Source organism: Heterocephalus glaber, unplaced genomic scaffold (assembly GCF_053883595.1).
Source record: "Heterocephalus glaber isolate CG9 unplaced genomic scaffold, H.glaber_assembly_v1.0 deba00001457, whole genome shotgun sequence".
Lineage (NCBI taxonomy): Eukaryota > Metazoa > Chordata > Mammalia > Rodentia > Bathyergidae > Heterocephalus > Heterocephalus glaber.
This window is the reverse complement of record NW_028258305.1, coordinates 28,978,454-29,004,878: the sequence shown is the minus strand read 5'-3', so window position 1 is coordinate 29,004,878 and position 26,425 is coordinate 28,978,454. Positions and strand designations below refer to the sequence as shown.

At 40.3% G+C, this 26,425-nt stretch overlaps 1 protein-coding gene across 1 annotated transcript in view; it reads left to right on the top strand.

Annotated features, from left to right (window-relative positions):
- The first annotated feature begins 5,489 nt into the window (after nt 1–5,489).
- The window catches only part of Tmem178a (transmembrane protein 178A), a 108,404-nt gene continuing 87,468 nt past the window's right edge, over nt 5,490–26,425 (top strand). Inside the window, exon 1 of the mRNA XM_087216460.1 lies at nt 5,490–5,616. The gene's annotated coding sequence lies outside the window, so the exon portion shown is untranslated. The remainder of the gene's footprint in view (nt 5,617–26,425) is intronic.

Here is a 26,425-nt window from a genome sequence, read left to right as displayed (position 1 = left end):
GTTTGGTCCATGGCCTGTTAGGAGCCTGGGCCACACAGCAGATGAGTGGCTGGTGAGCTAGGGAAGCTTCATCTGTATTTACAGCTGCTCCCATCAGCTGTAGGATCTAGGTTGTGTGCTTTGTATGAGAATCTAAGGCCTAATGATTGTGGTGGTGCTGAGATGGTGATGCTAGCACCAGGTGAGTTGTATGACTATTCCTTTATATATTACAGTGTCATAATAACACAAAAGTGCACAATAAATGTAATGTGATTGAATCACACCCTCCCATCCATGGAAAAATTATCTTTCATAAAACCAGTCTCTTGTACCATAAAGCTTGGGGACCACTGTGGTAAAGGAGTTTTGAGATCTCTTCAGGGCCCAATAAGAAAGTGATCCTCCCCCACTGTGGGCAAGCAGGCCCACACTGGGTACCCAGTGCCCTCTCCCCCACCAATGCAAGGGCAAGACCATCCACCAACTCCAAGCTGCCTCTCTCTGTTTTGTGTCTACTTGGCACAGGGCAGCAGAGACAATGATGAACCAACCAATCTGATCCTGGACAAGGACAACATCTGGGGAGGGAAAGAAGCAACCAGACCCCGTGACTGTTGACATTAAGGCTCAGTCCGCTCAAACTCCTGCCCTGCAGCCCACATTCAGCTAAGGCCAGAGGGCTGATTGCATTTCCCATCTACCAGTGGAGCATGGATGCACCTTGGCTTAGATGGTAACCATAGTCTGGGGTGAGTAGACACAGGGGCCTCTGGTGCAGGAAGGGCACCTCAAAATCCCATAGACTCTAAAGCTAGGTGGAGAAAATTGTGACTGGCTAGATTCCAAGATGCAGATCTTGGAAAGAAACCACTCATTCAAAAACATAGGGATTTTTTCTTTGACTCAATATTTTTTTGATTTTTCTATTTTCTATTATTTTTATCTTTCCTTCATCAGTTCTTTTTTAAGTTTGAGAGTTTTTCTCCTTTTTTTCTCTTTATAATTTCTTTTCTCTCCTTTTACCTTTTTCCTTTTCAACTTTTTTCTCTTCTTATCTTTCATTTCCTGTATTTTGCTCTTTATCTTCTTTTTGTTTGGACTTTCCTATGACTGTTCTCTAACACTATTAATTTCTTTTTATTCCTCAATATGACCCCTTATCTCACTTTTTTCTTTTTCTCATATCCCATTAATTAATTTCTCACTTTTTGGTTCTTTCATTCTGATTCTTCACCCCTTCTACCTTTACTAGTATAACTACTAATCTTTAAGAATCTCTAGATAGCTAGTTAACTTTATGCTATTGCTGTTGAATACTCTTTAGTTAGTAGAGGTAAAGTTGTTCTATTCAGTAGATATTTATTGTAGGTCAATAATTGATTTTTCTTAGCGTTCATAGTTCAATTATAGATCCTTTTCTATGGACAAGGGTAATACTTTATTGGTCCTTGGGTTTGTCAATACTCAATTTGTATTTGACACTATAATTGCTGCTGATTTTATTACTATAGCCAAGGTGACATAGCTGTTGCTATTAATTGGTTTTCTTGAAATGCCAATAGCTGAATTGCCTTTGGGTCATTAACAATATTGTGGCTCCTTTCCAGAGAACTGGATACTGGGCTAAGTATGCTGCAACCTCCCATCCCAAGTAAATGGAGGTGGTGGGTCCTGGGACAGAGGCAAAGGCCAATAGTTAGCCACCCCTAGAGGACAACACTGAAAAGGAGACATTAACTAAAGAGGTCTCCACACTAAAAGCAAAGCTTTCCCAGTATAATCAACTGGCAAGCCTCAATACAAAAGCAAAAAAAAAGAAACACGAGAAGACAAACCAACAGAATGCTGCCCAAAACTCCCAAACCCCCAAAGCTGATCCATGAAGCACTGAAGGGGAGGAAACCAAAAGCCACACACCCAAATTACTTGAAACAATATCAAGAAAATAACAAGACAGGTCAATAAGGCATTTGGCCTTATGAGATATAAATAAGCAAATATGAAGAAGATATAAGTAAGCAGATATTGGACCACATAAATAAAATGATCAGCAAGTGTATGGAAGACAATAATAGAGAGTTAGTAGACCTAAACAAAATGATGCAAAGCATGAATGACAGGATAGAAAAGAATTGGAGTCCATAAACAGGCTCCAAATAGAAATTCAGGAGGTTAAAAATTCCCTTGAAAGTATGGAAGGGAGAAGTGACCATGGTGAGGACAGATTGTCAGAAGTAGAAGACAGTGCTGTTGTCAGTGACCAATTAATGACAGATACCTTGAAAACAAGAGAACATGAAAAATGGATCCACATTGGTTTTAGTTCCTGTCATTAGAACCATGAGTGTTCATGAGATAATTAAACAAATTATCAGAATCTTAGTGTTGGAATGGACCTCCAACTTACTCTAGTTTGAATGTCCCCCTGAGGCCAAAATGCCCTTTCTAGTGCCATTGTCAAAAATGAATTCAGATTGGGCTGGGGATTTAGCTCAGTGGTTCTGCCGCCTGCCTCGCAAGCCCAAGGTTCCTAGTTTGACTCCCCGGTAACCCCCCCCCCCCCAAAAAAAGAATTCAGACTGTGTAAATGCTACCTGGGGGTGGGCATGAAGGATCTCCTACATTAACTGACACATTGTTGGTCAGCCCTAGTATCTCAGAAGCTCTTTAAAAATTAAGCCTATACATTTTGTGATCAAAATATAGAGAATGCTTAAATTTAAAAATCACAGTGAAAGACACATTGCCACTAATCTTACTCGGAATATTTCCCCTCACTTTGAATACAATTATCCCATTGTTCTGGCCACTTTCTGTAACAGTTTGGAAGTCTTCTTTCATGAGTGTCTTTGTAAAGTATGATTAAAAAAAATACATTGAATACTGCTGCTGAGTGCCATCAAATGGAAAGACAGGCTAGTAAAAATATTATGATTTATCCTCATCCACTTTATTCACCAGATTTGGCACTATGGGACTTCTGGCGCTCCCCTAAAGTCATAACGACCATGGAAGATGTTATGCTTTGTATCTAGATGTCCCTGCCAAAGCCTCAGAAGCTCAAAGGTGGGGCTTTTGAAAGGTGATTGGGGTCTGGTTGGAAGGGGAGGGTTGCTGTAGCCATGATCTGGAGAGGTTCGTCTCCCTCCCTGGTGCCTCCCTTGATCTGTCTCTGCTTCCTGGATTCTGTGACATGAGTAGTTTACCTTCACCCAAGGACTTCCAGGCCAGACTGTGCAAAGTGAGCCAAAATCAACTTTTCTTCTTCTATGTTGAGGGTGGCAGATATTGTGTCCTATTGATGAGGAAAGTAACTAAGGGAGAAGGTAAACATTTCAGATTGATTTGGGACACCAAGGCAGCCATGCCCAGTGCAAGTGAAGACACTCACGAAAGAGAACTATTTCAGAAAGTGGCAAGAATGATGGCATAAGTGTGTTTGAAGCAAAGGGAGATATTTTGAGAGGAATTAATGACAATGTATCTTTTATGGTAATACGTTTTTCAAAACTTTAAACACTGTATTTTTTGATCACACCACATATATTGTTCCCTATAATTTTCAATTTCCCTAGATAAATAATTTTCCTCAGTCTTATCAAGGATTGATTTCTATGAAGCTCACCCATCAATCAAGTAGTTTACGCAAGTTAGGATAGATTAAGCAAGGTTAGTACTAGGCAAACTTCCTAATAAGGTCTCTAGTGGAGTGTATTTTCGGTATCTTTAATCCTACTGACTTTCTCTGGGGACAGCTGCCTCTCACCCTCTCCTCTCCTACTTTTCTTTCCCTGTTAGAATTCCTGCTATCAGAAGAAGTTTGGAAACACCGCCACCATCAGATATAGGTGACTGATAAAGCATGACAGCCCTCTCTCAAGAACATTTACATTTTATTAAGGATGAAGCCCTGAAAGATTTGGCATAAAGGAACAAATTCAGACTAAATCATAGTCATCAGGCAGATTGAGGGAGGGTGGGGGTAAGGTAATAGCTTCCCAGAGCTCCTGACATCACCTAGTGGAGGAACATCTCACACACTAAGGTAAGTCTGGTGCTTCTGTAGCTCCCCAGGTTGGGGCTGCTGAGATGCTTCTGCCCTAATTGAACACTGGGAAGTTGTTGGAGTGGAGCAAAGGGAAGTTAGCAATCTGAGTTATTTGAGGTTTAAGTGCAATAGAAAATGGCCTGTTTACATTGTGTTAAATGAAATAAGCCAGGTGCAAAAAGACAAATACCACATATTCTCACTCATACATGAAAGCTGAGAAAGTTCATAGGGGCGAAGAGTAGAATGGTGATCACTACAGGCCGGGAAGGACAGAGAAGGAAGGGGAATAAAGGGAGGATGGATAATGGGCACTGAAATGCATTTAGTGTTCCACAGCACAGTGGGGAAACTGTAGTTCACAGTCACCTCTTATATATTTTATGAGGCACTGGAAGAGTTTCAAACTGCTCAACACAAAGAAATGATACATTTTTTAAGGAGAAGGAGATGTTACTTACCCTGATTTAATTATTATACATTATATACATGTATTGAATTATCACACTGAACCTCATAAATATGTACGCTAAAAATAAAAATAGAAACAGGAAGGAAAGAAGGAGGGAAGGAAGCAAGCAAGCGAGAAAGAAGCCTGTCTCCTAAAATTAAAGCCCTGGAGGATTCAGATGGCCACCCCGGGCTTGACTGATGATCTGTTTTAATTCTCTTCTCAAAGATGGTGCCTCCAACAGGGTCTCCAATGGACCGTTCCTGCCTCCAAGATAGGAGCCAGCCATCATTTGGAGAAGAAGTTTTTTCTCAGAACAAACAGCTGTGTCTCTTGATGGAGGGCACAGGCATTCCTTGAAAAGCTTTCTATTCAAAGCAGAGAAGGTCCTAGCCTATCTTCCTTTGACAGCGATGAAAATAGCACAGCCTATGTAGTTGAAGGCTCTGTGGAAACTAAACTCCTCAGGCCTGAGGTAGAGGGGTGAATGTGTCTGTTATATTTATTATTTACTCAGAAACCTGTCCAAACAGTGCATTTCAGGAACTGGTAGGCAGCACAGAAGGAAATCTGAGCACCAGAGGGATAAGAGGGCCTTCAAAACTAGGGCAGGCTTTCATTAGCATCTACCTGGGCTCTGTGGGCCGGGCAGTCTGCACATACTCCCCTACCCTCATCACAAATCAATTTTTTAAAACTTGGTTTAGACTCTGAGAAGCAGCAAAATTGGGGATTTCAAATGAGCCTTTCAGTCCAGATGTGTCCATAATAAAGACCACTGGGTAGTGGGGCATAATTAACAATCTCTCCTTCCCCGAGACTACAGAATGGCATTAATTCTGCCAACTGGGCTTGATGTGAATTGGCTGGAATGTCTGAGTAGATTTCCAGCTGCTGCTCATGTAGCTCTGGCTTCCAGCAGGATTTGCATTCCAAATAAAACGAGGACTGAAATAGATGTGTGATACATGTTCAAGGCTATTTTTAATCAATGATCACTTGGTTAGCTGTGAAAGATGATCAGCAGGTCACAATCCATTTCAGATTTTGCTGTGCCCTGCAGAACTGATCTGAACACATGGCAACTTCAGTTTCCCCTGTGGACCTTGCGCTTTGTGAGCTCTTTGGACGAGAGGTAGGAGGGGGTTTGTGTGGATGGTGGTGGCACAGTTGTGCCACTGTTACAAGTTACAGAGCTGGAGGGCCATCAATGTGGGCTCAGGGCCATGTTTAACTTGCTTCTGATCTCCCAGGAAAACCTCAAGGATCAGTCTTAAATCCAAGGATTCTATCCCTGAATACCCATCCTAAAACTCACTAGTTACTGTCCAATGTCTTTTAATTCATGAAAGAACTCAGAGAAAAATATTTCTTCATTGCTAGTCTCTATCTCATTGTAGGGAGGCTGTGGGTTTTGCATATTTCTTTGTAGATAGTATCTTCTTGGAAGCATGAGATTTCTTTGGAGACTGCTGCCAGTATCATGCACTAGAGTTTTCTTTCTTTTTAAAAATAATGGCACCTTACATTTATTTACCACACTTACTGTTTGCAAGCATATCTGTAATTTCATTTGCAAAAGATATTCACAGAGTATGGATGTTTAAATATTTACAATTGCATATTAAGTTTGTTTAACAGAATATGGTAAAATTATTTCCCTACCCATATCTCCCCATTCTCTTTATCTATAATGTGTTTTGCTTTTCAATCCAGCTCTTTGGACTTTTTTTTTTCCACACATGTGTTGGCAACTGTATTTTAGCTGCACTGTTAGATCTCCAGGGTCATTAGAGTCAGGTACATTTTTTTATTTTTTGAAAAACACTACAACCCCACTGTGTACACAAACTACTCATTTTGCCTTCATCTTCCATCCTTCTCGATTATTATAATTCCTAAAAACTTTTTAATCATAGTTCACTTGGACTTTAGATGTGGCCTGGTTTTTTCTCACAAAAAATTCACTTAGGTACATTTCTTTTCTATTCTTTAATTTTATAAAGATTGAGTGGTCCATTCTGGCAAGAATATTTGATCATCTTATACAAGGAGGAAGGAGAAAGGAGCCCAGAGGTGGATTTGGCTCTCAGATATGTTTAAAAAAAAAAGAGAGAAGAAACGGCAGTGAGGTGATCCATTGATGGATTGGCCTCAGTTTTAGCACTGAACATTCCACATCCCCGGAAAACTGGGGTGTTTTATCACCCCCGCTTCCAGTGTGACCTCCATAAGAAAGGGAGAAGGTTAACTAAGCAGGACAGCAGAGAGTGGATCCTCTACTTTCTTGGTTAAATCCTAGGGGATTGAAGACTCTCACTACCTCCTTGGTGTATATAGGGGCTGGTGTGTCATCAGATTTGCTCTCACTTTTCCTAACCTTACGTCTCCTTTTTAATCTTCTCTATATCGGATCCCCATTATTTAGAAATTCTGTGCTAGCACTTTGGCCTTAACAGCCAGCAGAGACTCCAGGATGTAAATGAAGAAGAGTTAAGTAAGAAAATTTCAACTCAGAGTACAGGGACAGGAAATCGGGGAGGGGACAGCTACTTGTATAATATTTACACTATATACACGAAGCCCCAGATCTATGGTTAATTATTTGTTATGTGATATATTAAAAGAGCTTAAAATGTCTTCAGTGATAAACCCACTACCAACCTCTATTTTGTATAGAGACAGACTGTTCAATTATTTCTTTGTGTATATTTTGTTGGTTTTTCCTTTTGAGGAAAAACTAATATTTTTTCTCCATTGTGTTCTAAAAGTGTTCTTATAGGTTTCCCCTCTTTAAAAAGAAATAAAAGGAGAGCACACACTTCAGTCAGTTTTTTTTTTTTTTTTTTTTTTTTTGGTACCAGGGATCAAACTCAGGACCTTATGCTTGTGAGGCAGGTGGCAGAACCACTAAGCTAAATCCCTGGCCCAGTCAATCTTTTAACATAGATAGTAAGTATTTGGTGTTAGTTTTTCATTATTGCTCTTTTCTGCCTTGTTAATACCAAAGCATTCAACTGAATCTTATTTTTCCTCCGAAGTGCTAGGGATTGAACTCAGGGCCTTGTACATGCTCTACATCTAAACTCCATCCCCATCCCCTGAAATCAATTCATTTATCTTGTCTCATTCACTTATTTTTCATTCATTTGGATTTAGTGTACTGTTAACCAGAGACAACCACAACTAACCCTAACTGAGTCTCTAATGACAACTTCCAAATCCATCTCAAATTACTTTCTCTCCTTGCCTCATTTATCTTCCTTTTTTTTCTGCCTTATCCACTCCACAGCATATAAAATAAATTTTCAGGATGGCAGGGGAAGGGGGAAAAAATAAGAACCAAGAGAGTATGTAAAGGTGCATACCCCAATGATGAATGTCATTATATTGTACACCTAAAATGTACCAATAAAAGGATATACACACACAAAAAAATAAATAAATTTTCATCATCACTGTTAACACCTTTAATACTTTACTATTATACTTTATTTTTAATTTCTGTTTAATATCTTTGTATTTGTTCTGTTGATTTAACCTAATTTGTTTATTCTACTGTTATGGTAATATATGCTTATTATTGGCATTTGGATAATACAACAAAAAGAAGCAGAAAGAATAACTTCCCAGGATCCTTCTACTTAGTGATAGTTCCATCATTTAAGAAATAATGATTGAACATCTATGTGGTGGATTCTGTGGCTATAATCATAAACAGGGTAAAATACCTGTTCTCAAGCAGTAATAGTCTAGAAAGGGATACAGAAAAGAGCAAATTGAAACACAGTGTGATCAGGGGAAGGACGTAGCCGTAACAAGGTTTTTTGGAGCCTCCTGAAGGGCTTAGTTTGGGGAGCCTTGATCTCTCTTAGAGCAAGTGACCTTTATATTCACCTTCATGGAGGAAACAATAGCATCATGAGGGATGGCCTCATTTCCCCACTAACTCTATGTGTCCTCTTCCTCTTATTACAGTGAATGAAGGATCCCCAGGCCTTGGTAGGACTTTGCTTCTTCAGTGGTCATTTTCTGCTGGCTCGTTCACAGCAGCATATGAACATATTCTGGAAGACCTTATGTCAAAAGAACCCTGCCTTAACTCCATGTCCTCTTCTAGCTAGTGCTTTCTTTGTCTGCTCTACTTGACAGTGAGCTACAGGGAAAAGCTATCTTCTCTTGCTTTATAATTATTCTTTCCTTTGATTCTCACCCCTGCTCTGAGGCTCTCCTTATTAAGATCACCTATGAAAGGCAAGGATTAGCATTTCTAATACTGAGCCCATGCAAGCTGGTTTTCCAGGAAATGGGTTGGCTACCTGCACAGTTCCATAATGACCCACAAGGCCAATTGCTTAAGTAGTCATTTGCAAGGACTGGACTTCAGCCTTCTTATTCTGCCAGGGAATGGTTGCTTTTCCCTGGACAAATGTGAAGCTGGAAGAATAGCGCCAGAACTACAGTGTCACAGAACATACCAGCTTTGTATCCCTGATTGTGCAGGGTAGATGCCCTCCAGCTCAAGGTTTGTGGTTGCTGGAATTTGACACCCAGTCCGGCCAGGTCTCTGTGCATTGCAAGGGTTATCCCTGCATCCACTGCTGCTCTTATGTCTCCGATCCCCCGCCCAATGCTGCTCCAGCAGGGTGAGAATATATGTTGTCTTTTGCTTTTGTTAGCATGGCAACCAATAAATCCCACGTTGCCACCCTGAATGGTCATATCTTTCTCTGTTGTCACTCAGCCCCTTTCTAGCCTTCAATACAGTTGTAGTCCTTTTTGTAGATAAGTGACTTTTTCTCTTTGTTTGTGATGCCAGCCTCCTCCCATCTCACCAGATACTTGTTCTTAGTCTCCATTGCTGTTCCCTCATTCTCCATCAGACCTGGAAATTCTAGAAGTCACTGTTATACTTTTGCTGTCTTCTCTGGTTACGCTAGCTCCCTAGACAAGCTCATCCTGATTCTTGGGTTTATGTGCCTACATTGTTTATATACACAATATGATATTTTTGGAACATCTCATTCCTTTCCTGAAAAATAGAGATGCTTAGCAGCAACATCAGTGAATTGAATTTGTAAAATAAATTAATACTATTACGGGTACATCACGACAGTCAAATTTTTATCTTTTGCCCTGAAGCTGCTGTTGAACACTATCCTTTAGGAGAGGCCTAATCATCTTGACATCTCCACTTGGATGACTAATAGGGAACCTGGAATGAACATGGGTATGGGAGACACATGTTCTTTCTCCTAACACCCTGTCTGTTATTTCCCCAGTCTTTTTTTAAATCAGGAAATTCTTTTCATCTTCTCCCATCCAATCTATCACCAGTACCCATCAATGCTTCCCCATCATATACCCAGAATTACTTCATTCTCTCATTCTCTACTGCCACCTTGGTTCAAGCCATCATCATCTCTTATCTGAATGGTACACCAGTCTCTTAACTGGTCTCCCCATCTGCTCCCTGACTCCAATTTTTCTCTACCCACTCTCCCTAATAATCTTTTAAATATGCAAATCTCATCACTTCATTTCCGTTCTTAAATCCTCTAGTTGTTTTCATGCCATGGCTCTTATCCACCTTTCCAGCTTAATTTCACAACATGCTTTGTCTTGCCAATTAGTCTCCTGCCACAGAGGCCGATGTGGTGTCCTCAGACTTGTGGGGTTTGCCATAGGGCCCTTGCGTCTGCTCCCTTTCTCCTCTAGCCCAGAGCTGCTGTTTGCCTGGCTGTCTCATTCTTACCCTCTACATTCAGCTTCAAAGTCATTTCCAATGTCTGTTTTCCTCCTCACTCATTCACGCCCCTGCAACCTTGTAACTTTTTATTCCCTTGTCCAGATTTGTTTTCTTTGTCCATCCACACCACTCACCAAAAACGGCCATCTTCAAGGGCATCCTGGCATAGAAGATAGAAGTATTAGTTAGGAAGCTAAACCAGCTCTTCTGAGTACTTCTGAGACCTCCTGTAAGGACTCTAATCTCTCTGGGCTTCCTTTCCTCATCTATAGATTGAGGTTCATTAGCTATTTGGAGGATTAAGCAGGCTGTTACACATAAAGTGCTTAGAATGTGCCTGGCTAGGGCTCACTTAAAGCTGTTGTTTGGTTGTGTGTCTTTCTCTAGCAGCGTACATGCTTTGTGAGAGCAGGGTTGTACTGAATACCTTCTGTCTGCCCCTCCAGATCCATGCTCTGCCCTGCTCCACCCTGTTCATTGTCCCCCTCCCATTGGTGGCCCTTACAAACCTTAGCAGTCCTTGCCTCTGGCTTCAGGTTGGGTTTACTATAGCCAAGTACCATCAAGAATAGACAAGACTAAAGAATGAGTTTGGGGTGGTTATTTATCTGGTGTCCATGGGGACAGCTGTGTCCACCAGGTGACCTCTCCTAGGCTCCACTCACTGTTTCCTCCCTTGCCCCTCCAGCCTGGTAGAGGTAAAGGTGACCCTCCTCAAATTTCTTTAGACCCTACCCACGCCTTCTTGAATGAATACTTTGTTAAACTCTGCCCAAATGTCCCAACTAGGATATACCATGTTTTCTCCTAGGACCTGCAAAATACAGTCTGTCTTGTTCACTGCTGATCCCCAAAGTCCTGGCATAAAGAGAAACTGAATAAAATGCTTTTATGTTAGTGGAACTCATGAGTGGAAGAACAGATGAGGAATCTGAGTATTGAAGGATGTGAAGGTGTTAGCCTGTATTCCAAAATGGAGAAAGGTGTTCCAGAAAAGAAACAGAATAGAAGGTGAGGCAGAGACAGAGTAACCAGAAGAAATTAATAGTGTTTGAATTGTGAGATTGTAAGAGAGTTGAGAAAAGAGTCTGAAGAGGGAAGAAGGGCCAAGTTTTCCGCACAGTCCTTGTCAGATGTATTGATGAATTAGGTTCTTTTCCTATGAGCAATGAAGAAGACATAATGCCTTAGTTAGTTTGAGCTGAGTTGGGGCAGTTATTACGAAAGTACTGTAAATTGGGTGCCTTATATACAGCATGCATTTATTTCTTAGATTCGAGAGGCTGGCAGGTCCAGGACCAAGGTGCCAGTAATTTTGATGTCTGATTAGGGCTTGCTGTCTGGTTCATAGATGGCACCATCTCACTGTCCTCACCTGGTGGACAGGGCAAGGCAAGTCTCGGGCTCTTTTATAGAGGCACTAATTCCAGTTGAAGGCACTAACCCTATAGAAGGGCACGAATCCCATATAAGGGCATAAATCCATTTGAAAGGTGAAACCTAATCATGTCCCAAAGCCTCCACTTCTTAATACTATCATACTGGGGATAAGTTTCAACATATGAACTTGGGAGAGGGGCAAACATTCAGAGTATAATAAACAATAATAAGGGAGAAAAGTTATATGACTGTATGTGTATTTTTGCAAAAACAATGGTGTAGATCTTTTTAGGATCCCATTGCTTTTATAATTAAAGTGTAAAGCAGATTTGAAAATTACAGAAAAAGAAATAGAAAAAGGAAAGTAGAGACCTAAAGTTCTAAAACCAACTGATCTTCCTGTTGCAGTTTAGAGGATAACCACCTTCACAAATGCTTCATTTGCTTTAGTGCTCACTATTCTAGCGTTAATAATCCATGAGGTCCTCAGGCAACCCCACGAAGCAGGTGCATTCATGATTCCAATTTTACAGATGAAGCAACTGAGGCACAGAGGATAAATTTCTTCTCCAAAGCACATGGCTGCTAAGGGGGAAACAGTGACTCAAACCAGGAAATTAGACACCACTTCCCATGTGTTACTACAATATATTATATTTGACTTTCACTTTTTTAGGCAGTGTTAAGGATTAAACCTAGGTCTTTCTGCATGTTAGGCATGTGCTCTACCACTGAGTTACATCCCCAGGCCCTTCACATTTTTCGTACTGATATTTGCACTGAAACACAGGTCTAAATGGAAGGTGATGTGTAAAATATTACTCACTTGGTATTAATTTTTAAAATGCAGAAATCTTTCTTCCAATTTCAGAAAATGATCATATTGTTTTGCATATTTCTGCCTTTGTTTGAAGCAAGTATCATTTAAGAGTGGGCACCTAACTGAGCTGATTGATTGTGATGTCCACGATCACTTATCAAAAGTGTAGGTCTAGGGCCGGGGATTTAGTTCAGTGGTGCTGCTGCCTGCCTCAAAAGCACAAGGTCTTGAGTTCAATCCCCGGTACCAAAAAAGAAAAAAAAAAAAAAAGTGTAGCTCTATAATCCAAATAGGGCCAATCACAGCCCTTGAATGAAATTGCACGTTTGGAGCGTGAGTCACGTGGGTGTAGGGTTGGGCTGCCAGTGACCATCTTTCCTGTTACGTGAACTGAGTCCATGTACCACGGGAGAGAAGGAGGTCAAGGTAAATCAAATCAAACAAACAAAAGACAAAAACACACAGATTAAAAGACTCAGAGAAAGCTAGCTAGTGGGGGAGAGAATGAGAGAGTGAGAGTGAACTCTGATGAGTTGAGATCCTTCATCCAGCTATGCTTGAAGTCTTACTCTTGACCTTTCAGTCATTCAAGCCATAAATTTCCTTTTTGTTCCTTAACTAGTTTGAGTTGGTGTGATGTTTTGTTCTTCTTCCTCTTCTTTTTTTTTTTCTTTTGAGACAAGGACTTGCTATGCAGTTCAAGCTGGCCTTGAATTCACTATGTAGCCCAGGCTGGTCTTGAACTCATGGTGATCCTTCTGCCTCAGCCTCCTGAGTGCTGGGATTACAGGTGTGCACCACCACACCTGGCAGGTGTTTTATTCTTCAGAACTAAATGAAATTATAGAATTGGTACTAGAAATAGGCCATTGCTAGAGACAGACTCTAAAATGAGGAGTTGGTTGAGTATAAATGTGGCCCAGGACAGTGAGGACTCTCCTACTAAGTTCAGGAATGCTGACAATCCTTGTCATGTTTTCTGAGACATATGGTTTAACGGTCACCTCTTGTTTCTGTAGACTCAGATCAGGTGCCTGCTGAGACTAGAGCTTTAGGGGAATCATCAAAATTTCAGGATGCTGTCTGCTTCTTGCATGTCTTTCAAGAAAAGAAAAAGCTTTGGTATAAATTGGTCCCTCTGAAAGCAGGGAGAAAATAATATATAACTTCATTAATGAGAATAATCTAAGACTGCTGTGGCTCCGATAATCAGGCACCTCATGGCACAGCAAAAGCCAAGATCCACGCCTAAGCTGAAGTTAGTGTAGCAGAGACTGGGAGTTGGGAAACAGTAGGGGATATGATTGAGACTCAGGAGGAATTGAGGAAAGTCTGATCCTCTAAGCCTTTCCCTGCACTATCCTCATGAGAACTTGCTGTTGGTGAAGAAAAGAAGTCATTCCATAGCAAAGAGCCAATACATGGGATTCAGCATAGGCGTAAGGCTAGATCAGTTCTGCCTCAGCATCTCAGCCTGAATCATTAAGGAGTCTTACCCAAGGGCCAAGACTGGATGCTAAGGAATAAATATATAAAGAATCTGGTCCATAATCATGGACCATCTGGTCCATGATGAACAAGATTTCTACCATTGTTCACCTGCAGAAGTATATTCAAACAGTAGATGACTGGGGTTTTAAAGAAACCCTAGTCTGACTTGGCCAGAGATATGACAACCCCAGGGAGCTTGGGGTTGCTAGATTTCCAAAGCAACAAGACAAAAATGAAGGGAGATGCTAAGGGATAGGACTTCCAGAAGGGATTCCCTCCTAGCAGGTGTCCCAGGCGTAACATTGGAGAATAATGAATTTGGGAGATCCGTTTGCAGAACAAAGCCTGGAGAGATAAGATGGGTTCCATTGTCAATGTGCAAATCCATGTTATGCTCTTCTGCAGGATGTAGTATATACTGTGGCATAGGTCATATCACCCTTTATAAATAGTTTTAGAAGCTCCAGTGGAGCAATTGTTTAGTGCGCCTTACTTATATAAATAGAGTTTTAATTAAAGGTATCCTGTTTCTCCTCAACTGCTCTGTAGTGGAACTGTAAAACATTGTTATGGTTTAAATATGAAATGTTCCTCCAAAGATTCATGTACTGAGTTTTTGATCCTCAACGTAGCAATATTCAGAAGTGGGGCCTAGAAAAGTAATTGGATCATGAGAGCACTTACTGGAGACCCCTGCAGTTAGGCTCCAGTTTCCTGCCCAGTATATGATGCAGACCTGAGGGGAAACCCCCCCCCAAATTAACAGACAGAACTGAGAGAGACAGAAAGCAGGGAGCCAGGATGACCAATGGCAGTGCAACTGACAAAGGCTCTGGTCAGTCCAAGCCTCTGATTTTTATTGGTAATTAACTGGGGTAAAGGCCACCTATGAGCAAGGGCAGGACTATGTGAGGGGTTTCTATGGAAATTAATGTAAGCAAGGCTCATGAAGGGCAGGACAAAGCGTTCTCAAATTAGGAATAGACAAAATATATGGTTGTTATTATAACATTGTCCTAGTTAGAAAGTTTTAGTTGTGGGAACGGAATTTGGGTGTGAGTTACTCTGACCTTGGCACGGGCAGATAGGCTTCAGCCAGACTCACTTTTATAAACAAGCCAATTGTGGGGTTAACTCTTTACAGCCTGCTTGGGGGCATAATCAGTATTGCAGTCTCCTGCAGGCACTAACTTCATCAATGGGATTTTAAAAGTGTATTTAATTGGGTTACTTTGTTGATAAGATCAGGGCTGATAAGAAATGAACTATTAGGACTTGGGGTCCATTGGAGGAAGTAGATAACTGGAGCATGTCTCCTGGAAGAATATGTCTTGTCCTCTCTCTCTCCCCCTCCCTTCCTCCTTCCCCTTCCTGCCTACCGTGAGGTGAGAGGCTTTGCTCTGGAACATCCTTCTACCATATATTGTGCCTCCCCTCAGGCCTGGAAACAATGGAGCCAACCAAGAGCCAGCTGAGCATGGACTGGAACCTCTGAAACCATGAGAGAAAATAAATATTTCCTTCTTTAAACTGGTATATTCAGGTTATATATCACAGCACTACAGAGTTAACAGAAAAGACATCATTGTGTTGGTCATTTAAAGTATAGCTTGTTGGACCAAGAGGAAGCACATTTGGGTGTGACAGCAGGATCACCTAGAGATGGAGTGGTGACTGGATGTGATTCTGAGTTGAGTCTTTTTGGAGTAAGTGTGATTTGGATTACATATTAGTCACATAGACATTTAGGTGGAGGCACTTTTGAAATTACATGTGCAGGGTTGTGTGTATTGGTTAAGCAGCCAGGGGAGGTGACATCTGTATTTACTGTATGTCAGCCCTTTATTTCCTGTGAAGGAACCACCTCTCTCCCATCTCATTAGATTCTCGTGGGATTACTGATCTCAGCATATCTCTTGGCTGTGAGTGGTAAGTGACCCAGGCCTGACTAACAATGGTCCAACTCCTTGTCAATGGTGAATGGACATGACTTAAATACACACAACCAGAGGATTTTTATGAGATTTTAATTCTCATGGTGCAGGGAGTCGTCTTCCATTTGAATTATGGGCAAAACAATGTGGGCTTGGAGTTGTTCCTCTTCTGTGTTTCCTGGGATTGGGAAAGAGTATACAAAGTATACTTGCAGTGGAAGAGGATGTGGGCACTGTAGAAAGAGAAGCAGAGATAGAATGAAGCAAGAGAGGATGGAGAGAAGGAGAAAGGGAGAATGACGTTATTTGAACTCCTGTCCGTAAACACTTAAGCCACCCTGGGTTTTCTTTCACTTGCAACTAAGAGTCATAAAAACTTGGTATAAAATATTGAATTACAATCTTTGCTGATCAAAATTTTGTGCCTTCTTAGTGTCTTTCCAACACACAATAATATATTCCAATAATATAAGAAAAATCTGAGCTATTCCTGATTTCCCCCTTTCTATGCAATTTATTATCTGTTCAAATGCTTGAAGAGTTAAAAAAAATTTTGTTTACATGAAAATCTCTCTCAAAAATGCACTTAGTATGGCTGGGGATGTAGCTCAGCAGCACAGGGCCTGCCTAGCAAGAGTGAGGCCCTGAGTTTGATTCCCAGTGCTCACCCCCCCCCAAAAAAGAGTAGCTGGAAAAATGCACTTAGCTCTGGGTAATTTCATCTCTCCTATCTATCTATCTAACGACTTTTTCTCTGCAACATTGCGAACATACTCGAGCTAACATAATTTTCTAATTCATGATTTTTTTCAGTTATGTATTTGATTATGGTTTTTATTCCATTTGCTTTGGTTTCTTTTATCTAAAATCTATATGTTGGATCCTTATAAATTGTGGAAGGTGCAAAACACCCTAAAAGACATCAGCTGACAACGTACAGAGCATCAGCTAGTGAATAAAGATCAACTACCCAGTTTCTGGGTTGGGACAGATATTGCACAATTCCATCAACCTGAAAATGTCTTGGTTTCTAAGTCATTGTGTTTTTATGTTTTAGTTCCTTCACATTCATAGATATTTTAAGAGAAATTTTTGTTTTTCCTGTACTGGGAATTGAACTCAGGACCTTGTACTTATCAGGCAGGCATGGCGCCAATGAGCTAAATCCCCGGCCCTTAAGAGAAATTTTAGATACCAGATGCCATTTAGTATTGGAAGTCTTCTTTTGACTTAAGAGCCAGATGAAGCTTTGTGTACTTTGTGTTTCCAAGAGTCACTAAATTAATTCATGGAGCAGCATTATTAAGCACCTTTTATTTGTCTGCACTGTGCTTGGTAGGCTATAAAGTTGAACAAGATGCTATTCTAATTTCTAAATATCCAGTCATCTAGCTGGGTAGGTAGACATGTAAAACAGTCAACTATAAATGACTTATGAATGGATGGTATACACACAGCACTCTGAGAGAAATCTGGGGAAGGCTTCACAGGGGAGGTACAGACATTTGTATCAAGCTTTGTAAAATCAGCGGGAGTTTACTGACTAGATGAAGAGGCACCAGCGTGTTGCTCTGTTATCACTGGCCTCTGCTCTTGTGAGAGGGTATGATTGGGGTTAGACATTTCTTTTTAAAATTTTACTTCACTGCTATTCAATTTCACAGTGTTTTCTACTGACTGACAGATCTGCATGTGTGGGATTACATGGGCAGCTTTGTCTCTCTCTGGGGTAGTTTAATTTCTTTTCCCCTGTACTCACTGGGAATGGGGTTTCTATGTTCTTACACATTTTAATTTGCTTGTCTCTTATAGCATATATTTCTGTAATTTGGAAGAAATAATTATTTATATAAGCAGAAAATGTGAAAGTTTAAAAGGATAATCTAGTCCAAGGTTTCCATCTCTGCTACTATTTTACAGCTGAGAAGACTACACAGTTAAACAGGAACTGAAGAGGAATGATAATAATGATGATGATTGAATAGTACAGTACTGGTAATTTATAAGATGTTTTCATAAACATCATGACATTTCATGTTCACAAAATCCTCTGAGGCTAATATTACTGTACCCTTTTTGTTAGTAAAGAAATTAAATTTTAGCAATGTCAAGTTATTTGTTTAAAAATATCATATTGAATCCCTGGACTTTCAGTCCAGTACTTTGCCTGTTATGCAATGACACCGTTTGTTTAACTGAATTGTACTTTAAAAATACATTCCAAACTAATAGTCTTAAAAAAACAAACTATGAGAAAATGCACAATTGGTATCTAGCACAAACACATGATTCTTGTGTTTCTTATAATCTGCATCACAAGTGATACTTCCCATAGTACACAGCTTTGTGTTGCTGTCTTGTTTGTGTCTATATGATTTGTGTTGTCTGAGCAAAAAGATTTGTCCCCGCTCAAAATCTAGCAAATTTCTTCTGCCTCCGCCCCCTTCTTTATGGCTTCTCTGAAGTTCACCAAACTGTCAGCTCTTTCCTATCTCTCTCTGGAAGATTGTCAGATTTCATTTATCGTGCCTCGGACTGTTCTCTTCAGCCATTGCAGCAAAATTTCTACAAAAATCTTATCCACAGTGTGTTGTAATGTCAGTGGCCTCTGCTACTAATGCTTTCTTTCTCTTCTTTTAGAAATAACACTAACACCCTGTCTTAGTCTATTTGCTGTCACTATAACAGAATACTTGAATTTGGGTAAATTACAAAAAAAGGCTGAAAATCCAAGATCTCACTCAAGTGAGAAAAGAATGAATCCATTTATGAGGGCTTCTCTTCCATGACCCCAAAATCTCCCATTAAGCCCACCTCCCTACACTGCCACATAGAAGAATTAGACTCAACGTGAATTTGGGTAGCAAAGCATATGTAAATCATAGCAGATTCTTATTTTATGGGATGGACCATTCCACCTTTCTTCCACAGATGGCCAGCCTTTTCTCATGTATTTAGTAAAAGCAGACCTTGAGCAGTGAAAGACACTTCCACTCTTTAGGAAGGTAGTTCTGTTGCTCCCTAAATCCCTTGCTCCTTCAGTTCGCAAGAGATCCCTAACAGGAGTGGAGTAGTGTTGAATATCAGCCACAGGCTGCTGAGGCGGGGTCCTATCCTGAGTCCTGACCATGCTGCTTTCTGTTTGGGTCATTGTGGGCAATCATCTGTGAGCCTCATCTGCAAAGTAGGATCCCATTGGACATACCTACCTGGTGAAATTGAGAAGATAAAACTAGATGAGCATGTAAATCACCTAGAGTAGGTGCACAATGTTAGTTTCTGCATTTATTATTCCTACAAATAACTCTTTGACTGGTTTCTTTTTGCCACTATGCTAACCATTCAGTTTAATGTCCCAAATTCATCAAAATTCTTCCTCTCTTGAAACATTATAAGTCAGATGTTTTTTTGCCTCAACTCTATATTTCTTGAGCAACTTGATCCAATTCTCTTTCTTAAATATTTTTGCTTATTCTTCTTAAGAATTTTAGGCCCTACCACTCTATGGCATTTTTAGATTGGAACAAATGATCCCTTTTGGTTATTCCCCCAATATTTTTAGTGACTTCCTATTCTCATAGAAGTTTGCTAATTCCATATGTAATCTTTTAAACCAGTTTCCAAGAAGTAAATGTTGATTAAGATTGTGGAAAAACTGTTATTTGTCACTTTACAGTAATGTGTTCTGGCAGATCTATTGTCAGATTTTTTTTTCTAAAATTATAGAAATGTATTCAAATAAATATTCTTCAATATTCTTTTTATTCACAGTAATTTATAGACTGATTGATTACTTTCAGTTTTAGCTCCATTAGTAGAGAGGCAGTCAAGTTCTTCTTCCAAATCTAAAGGTTGCTTTTATAGTCAGCATATTCACTATTTAGCAAATATTTATTGATAACAGTCACTTTAAACAGAACCTAGAATTCAAGAACACTAAGGTGATAAGAACTAAGAACTGGCCGGGATTTAGCTCAGTGGTTCCGCTGCTTGCCGTGGAAGCGCAAGGACCCGAGTTCGATCCCCGGTACCAAAAAAAAAAGAACTAAGAACTAAGGTTCTGTCCTTCAGAGAAGTCACAACAAGTAAGTTGTCCCTTCCTTATTTTTAAAAAGATACTTGCATCTTTTTATTTCTATAATCATGAAACTTAGCTTCTTATACAAATGAGTATATAGTCCTATATCCCTTGATTATCCTAAGGCCTACTTTAAGATAAAAAAATTAATTTCTAAGAGAAGTAGTTTGATGTGGACATAATTTGCCTAATATTTGCATGTGCTTATTTTGAAAGATGTCTTATTTCTTTTTTTTGTGTGTGTCTTATTTCAAATTAGAGCATCACAGTGGTGTTTGAGGGTGGACCGTGTACTTTGTTTGGCTGACATAATTGCTACAGATTCCCTCTTTTAGAAACATCCAGTCAGAAGTGACTTGACAGTTAAATGCAACAGAGGAGAGAAAAACAGAATCTCAAGAAGTCTTTTAAGACAGTAAGAGGCCCCATCTGGATTTTTCCTCTCTTTTGGAGGAGCTACGACAATTCATTAGAGTACAGCGGGACCAGAGGGAACTCTGTCTACATGATGCAAGTTGATGGTCATTCAACACCATATTTTTCCCCTTACCAGCCTTCGGGTTGAGGCATGGAAGGGCTTCTTGTAAAATAAAAATATTTGGTCACAGAATTCTTTTGCCACAAGAGTTGCTAAATCATTTTATCACAGAGGTTCTCAAACTTTTCAAATTAAGAGTTCCTTTTCAACCTCAACATGCCTTGGGTTTCCATAGAGAGGTGTTCAAACTTATAGGATTCATGGATTTAGAAAGTATATAATGATGCTGTACCACTATGAGTTCAATAATGTCTTTATATAAAATTAGCTTTGTTAATTAGAATAGAAATCACACACATTTGAAACAAATAGCTATGTATGCATCTATAGGCTGTTAGATGTACATTGTAGATTTTGAAACCCCATGGATTCAGAGGCCGTCAGAGACCTCTATCTTGGGGACCACTTCTCTAATCCCGTGATCGCGAACCTTTGAGAGACGAGTGCCCAAACTGCAATTCCCAAACCCACTTATTTATAGCAAAGTGCCAACACTGCAATTAAACCTGAATACTGAGGCTTTAGTTTAGAAAAAACAACTCATTCATTAGCATCTTTTGTCTTAAAAGAAAAACACAATAACAGAACTTTCAATGCAACAAACAGCTTTTTATTGAAAGTTACAAGTTTGCATTTGGAGTGCTTTTGCACAATTACCGTGATCTTTGCTGTCGTATATATGCTGATAATTTGTCAAACCTTGGCTGGGACTACTTCACTTGTGTGCTGACAGAGAGGGCTCTGCGTGGGCACTGTGACACTTATGCTATAGGTTCACCACCACTGGCCTAATCTAATCTCATGTTTCAACAGATGCATTAAATGTGGCTCATGGATATTAAGTGACTTTATAAGGCCACAATTCACTGGTGGCAGAGGCTACATTGTTGACACCTTTTCCATTGTACCATAGCAGTCTTCAATTGTTCTGAAATTATTATTCATCCAGATGAGCAGAGAGAAGTATCATAAATGCAGTAGCTCAGAGGAAACTTATGCAGATACCATACATGGGCAGATATGATCCTAGATTTAACTAACAAAGCCCTTTCGCTTATTTAAACTGTGAGTAGAATTCTTGCATAATTTTTCCTATTTGGCAATTAAATATATCTTGAGGATTATAAGAAGTCAGAGACATGTTAGATACTTTTTAGGTATACAGCAATTTCAAAAAATATTAAATTTCTGGTCCCCCAAAGACAGAGAAAATCTAAAAAATCTTAAGGATTACGGATTTCTGGCCATGTATAGCACAAAAGTCAGCAAGAATGGACAACTTCAACTTCTGCCAAGTTGGGAGAAGCAATTCTGGCTGCTGAGTTGAGAAAAGAAATGAGGAAAATCACCAGCCAAACAATGCATTATAATATTGGCAGACAGAGGAGGAGGAGTGTGTAGGACATTAAAAAGCCATTCAGTATTAGAATTACCCAACTCACTTGGGGAAAGATGAAAAGAACAATAAATATTTCCTGGATATTTTTTAATGTTTAGTTAGAGGTAGATGTCTCAAGGACAGCCAGGTCTTCAGCCAGAGTTTCCATGAAAGATGAACACGAGGTTATATATATCAAACTGAATGCAAATCAAATTCACACTCTCCCTGGTTGATCCATTTCTACCAGTACTTCATTGGTTTATAAAACTTCAGGAATTCAAGAGATTAACCTTAGGTGCCCGTGAGTCAGAATGGCTGTAGAGAGTCTGGGTTGATGATGATTCCCTTGAAAATGTGGGCCAAATTGGGGGTAGACCCTGGGTAGTCCAATTGTATTTTTTATATGGACACAGCAATTATGAGGGCTCATTCAGTTAGATACAACAGTCTTCAGAAGATGAAAGTTGCTTATCTAAACATTAATGCTTGTGTCAATTTTTCCATAGATAAAGGATCTAGGTTATGACTAAGGTTTGCAATTTTCATTGCAAATGATTTGAAACTATGAGCTTAAGAAATCCTAGGGAAGATGGGACCAAACACATCGAAATACACTCCCATCATTGAAAGATGTAGCTCAGCCTGCGTTGTCTTTGGGAGATAGCACATCTGGGTCTCAGACAAGCAAAGAGTAGATATACTAATCACTGTTGACACAAAGCTGTGCAAACATACCAGAATGGATTCCATAGCCCCTACAGCTAAATAGAATTAAATCACAATCCAGAAAGTGTTGTTTTGCATCCAGCTTTCCTTCCTTCTCACTCCCAAGACTCCCAAGAGTCACAGGGAGGGAACAAGAGTGTTTACCATGGAACAGAAATCCTTTTTCTTTTCCATTAACTCTCCCCATGTGCTACAGTGCTGGCAGCCTGCCTAAGATGGGCTGGGAAAAGTGGGTTGGTTAACAGGAGCATTTTCAAGGCAGGCAGATTCGGTTGCCGTGGTGAAGTCCCTGTGCAGTTGAAGAGTGGCTTGTCTGTTTCTGGCTGGGGAATCACTTGTGCTCACCCAGGTGTGGCCCGCACAGGAAACCCAGGAAACTGGCTAGCTTGGGGCCAGCCTAGGCTACGTAGTGAGTTCCAGGCCAGCCTGAACTGCATAGTGAGACCCTGTCTCAAAAAACGAAACAAGCAAACAAACAATCACAGTAAAGATCAACATTCTGCTCTGTCCAGCAGTGGGAACCAGTAGCCACATGTGGCTGTTAAATTCTTGCTTTTTGGTTGGCTCCAAGTGAGACATTTGATAAGTGGGTCTTGAAGGCTTCCTATAGAAAAAGGAATGTAAAACATCTAGCTCATTGATAATTTTTTTACATTGAATACATGCTGAAATAATATTTTTAATATACCGAATCAAAAATATATCATTAAATTAATTTTATCTTTTTTTACTGTTTTAAAATTGTGACTACTAGAAAAATTTCAGTGAGAAATATATTTCCTGCATTATATTTCTACTGGGCAGCAGTGATCTATATCATTCTTTGAGGCCTCTGGAAGTTCAGTGTGCATTTATGTTGGGTTGGTGGTGGTACTGCTGCAGGCTCAGAAGCAGACACCCGCACCCAAGCCTATGGATGGTCAAAGTGGAAGGGGGCATCAGACAAGATATATCTCAGGGCTTGAAGGAGTGAATGGTGTAGCATCCAATCCATGCACCTGCCTCACTTTGCAAACCAGTCGCTATTGCTGGATATTCTTCCCTCCAGGTGTTTGCCAATATATTCAATGTTGTTGTGAACAATCCTCATAAACCTTTGTGCCCTGTCTTTATTATTTTTAGAGTAAATTCTTAACAGCAAAATTGCTTAGCTCAGAACTATGAAAGTTTTTAAAGCTTTAGAAATGCATACCCAAATAACCTTTGGCAAGTACACATGTGTGCAGCGATTTGGTGATATTCAGAAAGATTTGGAATCTGGGAAAATAGTGCCTGCCCTTAAATGCAAAAAAGGGAACCAAGCTCCTCTATAAGACTGATCTGATAAGAATGCCTAACAGAGTGGAAAGAGGAAAGCAAGAGAGAGGAGAGGGAGATGGAAGAGAAAGGAGAAACCAGTTAGAACTGAATGAGGCCTGGTGTGGTAGCGCACACCTGTAATCCCAGTATGAGGGAGGCTGAGGCAGGAGGATCGCTGAGAGTTCAAGCCCAGCCTGGGCTACATAGTGAGTTCAAGCCCAGCCTGAACTACAAAGGGAGACCCTGCCTCAAAAATTCAAAAAAAAGGCCGGGGATTTAGCTCAGTGGCACTGTGCCTGCCTCGAAAGCACAAGGTTTGATCCCTGGTACCAAAAGAAAAAATGGAGCTGGGAAAGACCACACATGGTTTATGTGGTTTCTAATAGATCTTTGGAGGTTGAACCAGCTTGAGAATAACCACTCCACAGAGCAGAAATCTACTATAAAACCACTGCATGCTAAAGCTAAACAGATTTCCTAGATGCTCTGTAGTAGCAGTAGTAGCAATGTTAAATTTATTTATCTGGGAACTAACTTCTTCCTTCCTACCTTAGTATTTTTATTATTATTTTTTGTAGCGCTGTGGATAGAACTCAGGGCCTCCCAACCCAAAGCTTCACACATGGTGGGCAATGACCCTACTACTACTGAGCTACATACACTCTCAGCCCCAGAAATAGCTTTGAAGCAACCCTAATGCTTTGTCCTCATGGGAATGGGGAGAAAGGACATTTGCCTGAGTGATGAGGTAAAATGGCTCCCAGGGTCCCTGAGGTATGGAATGGAACTGTGGATGTGTCCTTCACCATTCTCCATGGAAGGTGAAAGTCAGAGTGGCCTATCAAAGGGGTCCCTGGCGATGTCCCTAGCATAGTGTGACTACATAGCATTCAGTATGACCTTTCACAGCACAGTTGGGCCCTTCAGTTTACCAGAATAGTGTTCATTATTTTACATTCAGTCAAGATGAGATACTTATTCGAGAGAGTTACTAGAAACACATAAAATCCTTCAACAGAGTTCAGGCTATGCTCTGGATCTGAACAAATTCAGTGCAATTTCTTATCCTATAACTCTTGTGTCTTTAAGACAGGGCAATGAAAATGAATGTTCTAAATAATGACCCGAGGCGCTGCAAGGGTCTGAAGTGCCTCACAAATCATCAAAGAAAGATTAAATTATGTCTTGTACTTACCAAAGCCAAAAAGTGAACTAATAATATATTTTAGAAATCATTGCTCCCAGAGGTGAAACTAAAAACAGGGCAGTATTTAACCCCAACATGACTAGAACATGGAAGTCTGGAAGTCACCAAAAGACCCTACAATGAAAGGCTTCCAATCAGTTATTTTGCTTATAGATATGAGAATGCCTTATGTGTTAGGCCTTCTTGAAGGCAAACTCTTAGCGCTAGCACTGGCAGATCAGCAGAAGTGGCAGCACCTACTGGAGCTAGTTAGATTTTTTTTTTTTTTTTTGGTAACGGGGATTGAATTTGGGTCCCTGGACTTGTGAGGCAGGTGCCAGAACCACTGAGCTAAATTCCCGGCCCATGGAGCTAGTTAGAAATGCAACTTCTCAGCTCCTTTTCTCTCAAACCTGCTGGTGGAGCTGCAGTTAGGCATCATCTCCAGAGGATACATTTGTACACTGAAGTTTGAGAAGCATTTGCCTGGAAGGTAGGGGACTAAGGACTCATGGAAAGGAAGGAAGCTCTTCTCCTTGAACAGGGCCTTTGGGGATATGGCTATTTCTTCAAAGTTCACATTATGTGTTAGGTACTATGCTAAGAACTTTATAAGGCTTCTCTTCTTTCAGCCATTATAACAGTCCTATGGAGGCAGCATAAAAATTAATTCCATTTTCCATATAGGAAAACTGAGATATAAGTTGGGCAGGGTGGCATATGCCCATAATTCCAGTTGCTTGGGAGGCTGAGGAGAATTGCATATTTGAGGCCAGCCTGGGCAAGTTAGTGAGACCTTGCCTCAAAAGAGCAAATGAATGAATGAATGAATGAATGAGTAAATCAATCAATAAATAGGTAGATAAATGATGGCAGCTCACTGGTAGCTGAGCACTCACTTGCCTAGCATCCATCCCCAGCACTGCAGCAAACAAACAAACTCCATGAGATACAAACCCATTAAATGATTTGTTCAAAGGGCCAGGGATTTATCTCGGTGGTCCCACCACCTGCCTCATAAGCGCAAGGTCCCAAGTTCGATCCTCAGTACCAAAAAAAAAAGCCTGGTCAAACTCATAGATATAAACAGTAGAACTAGAATTTACATCTCTGCTGCCACTTGTTGGCAGGACATAATTCTGTCTTTCTTCATCAGGTTTTCAGTCACCTACGAGGTGGGCAGATACAGAGTTTTGTGTGTCTTAGATCCATAAGCATTTTTCATCTTCTCCAGAAAGCCTAGGAGGTTATGGCTGAATTTTCCACAGAACGTGGATGGTGGAATGATACCCAATGAATGGGTGAGTTCTGGGAGAAGTTCAGGTCTTCTGACATTTCACTTCATGTACAATGATCAGAAAA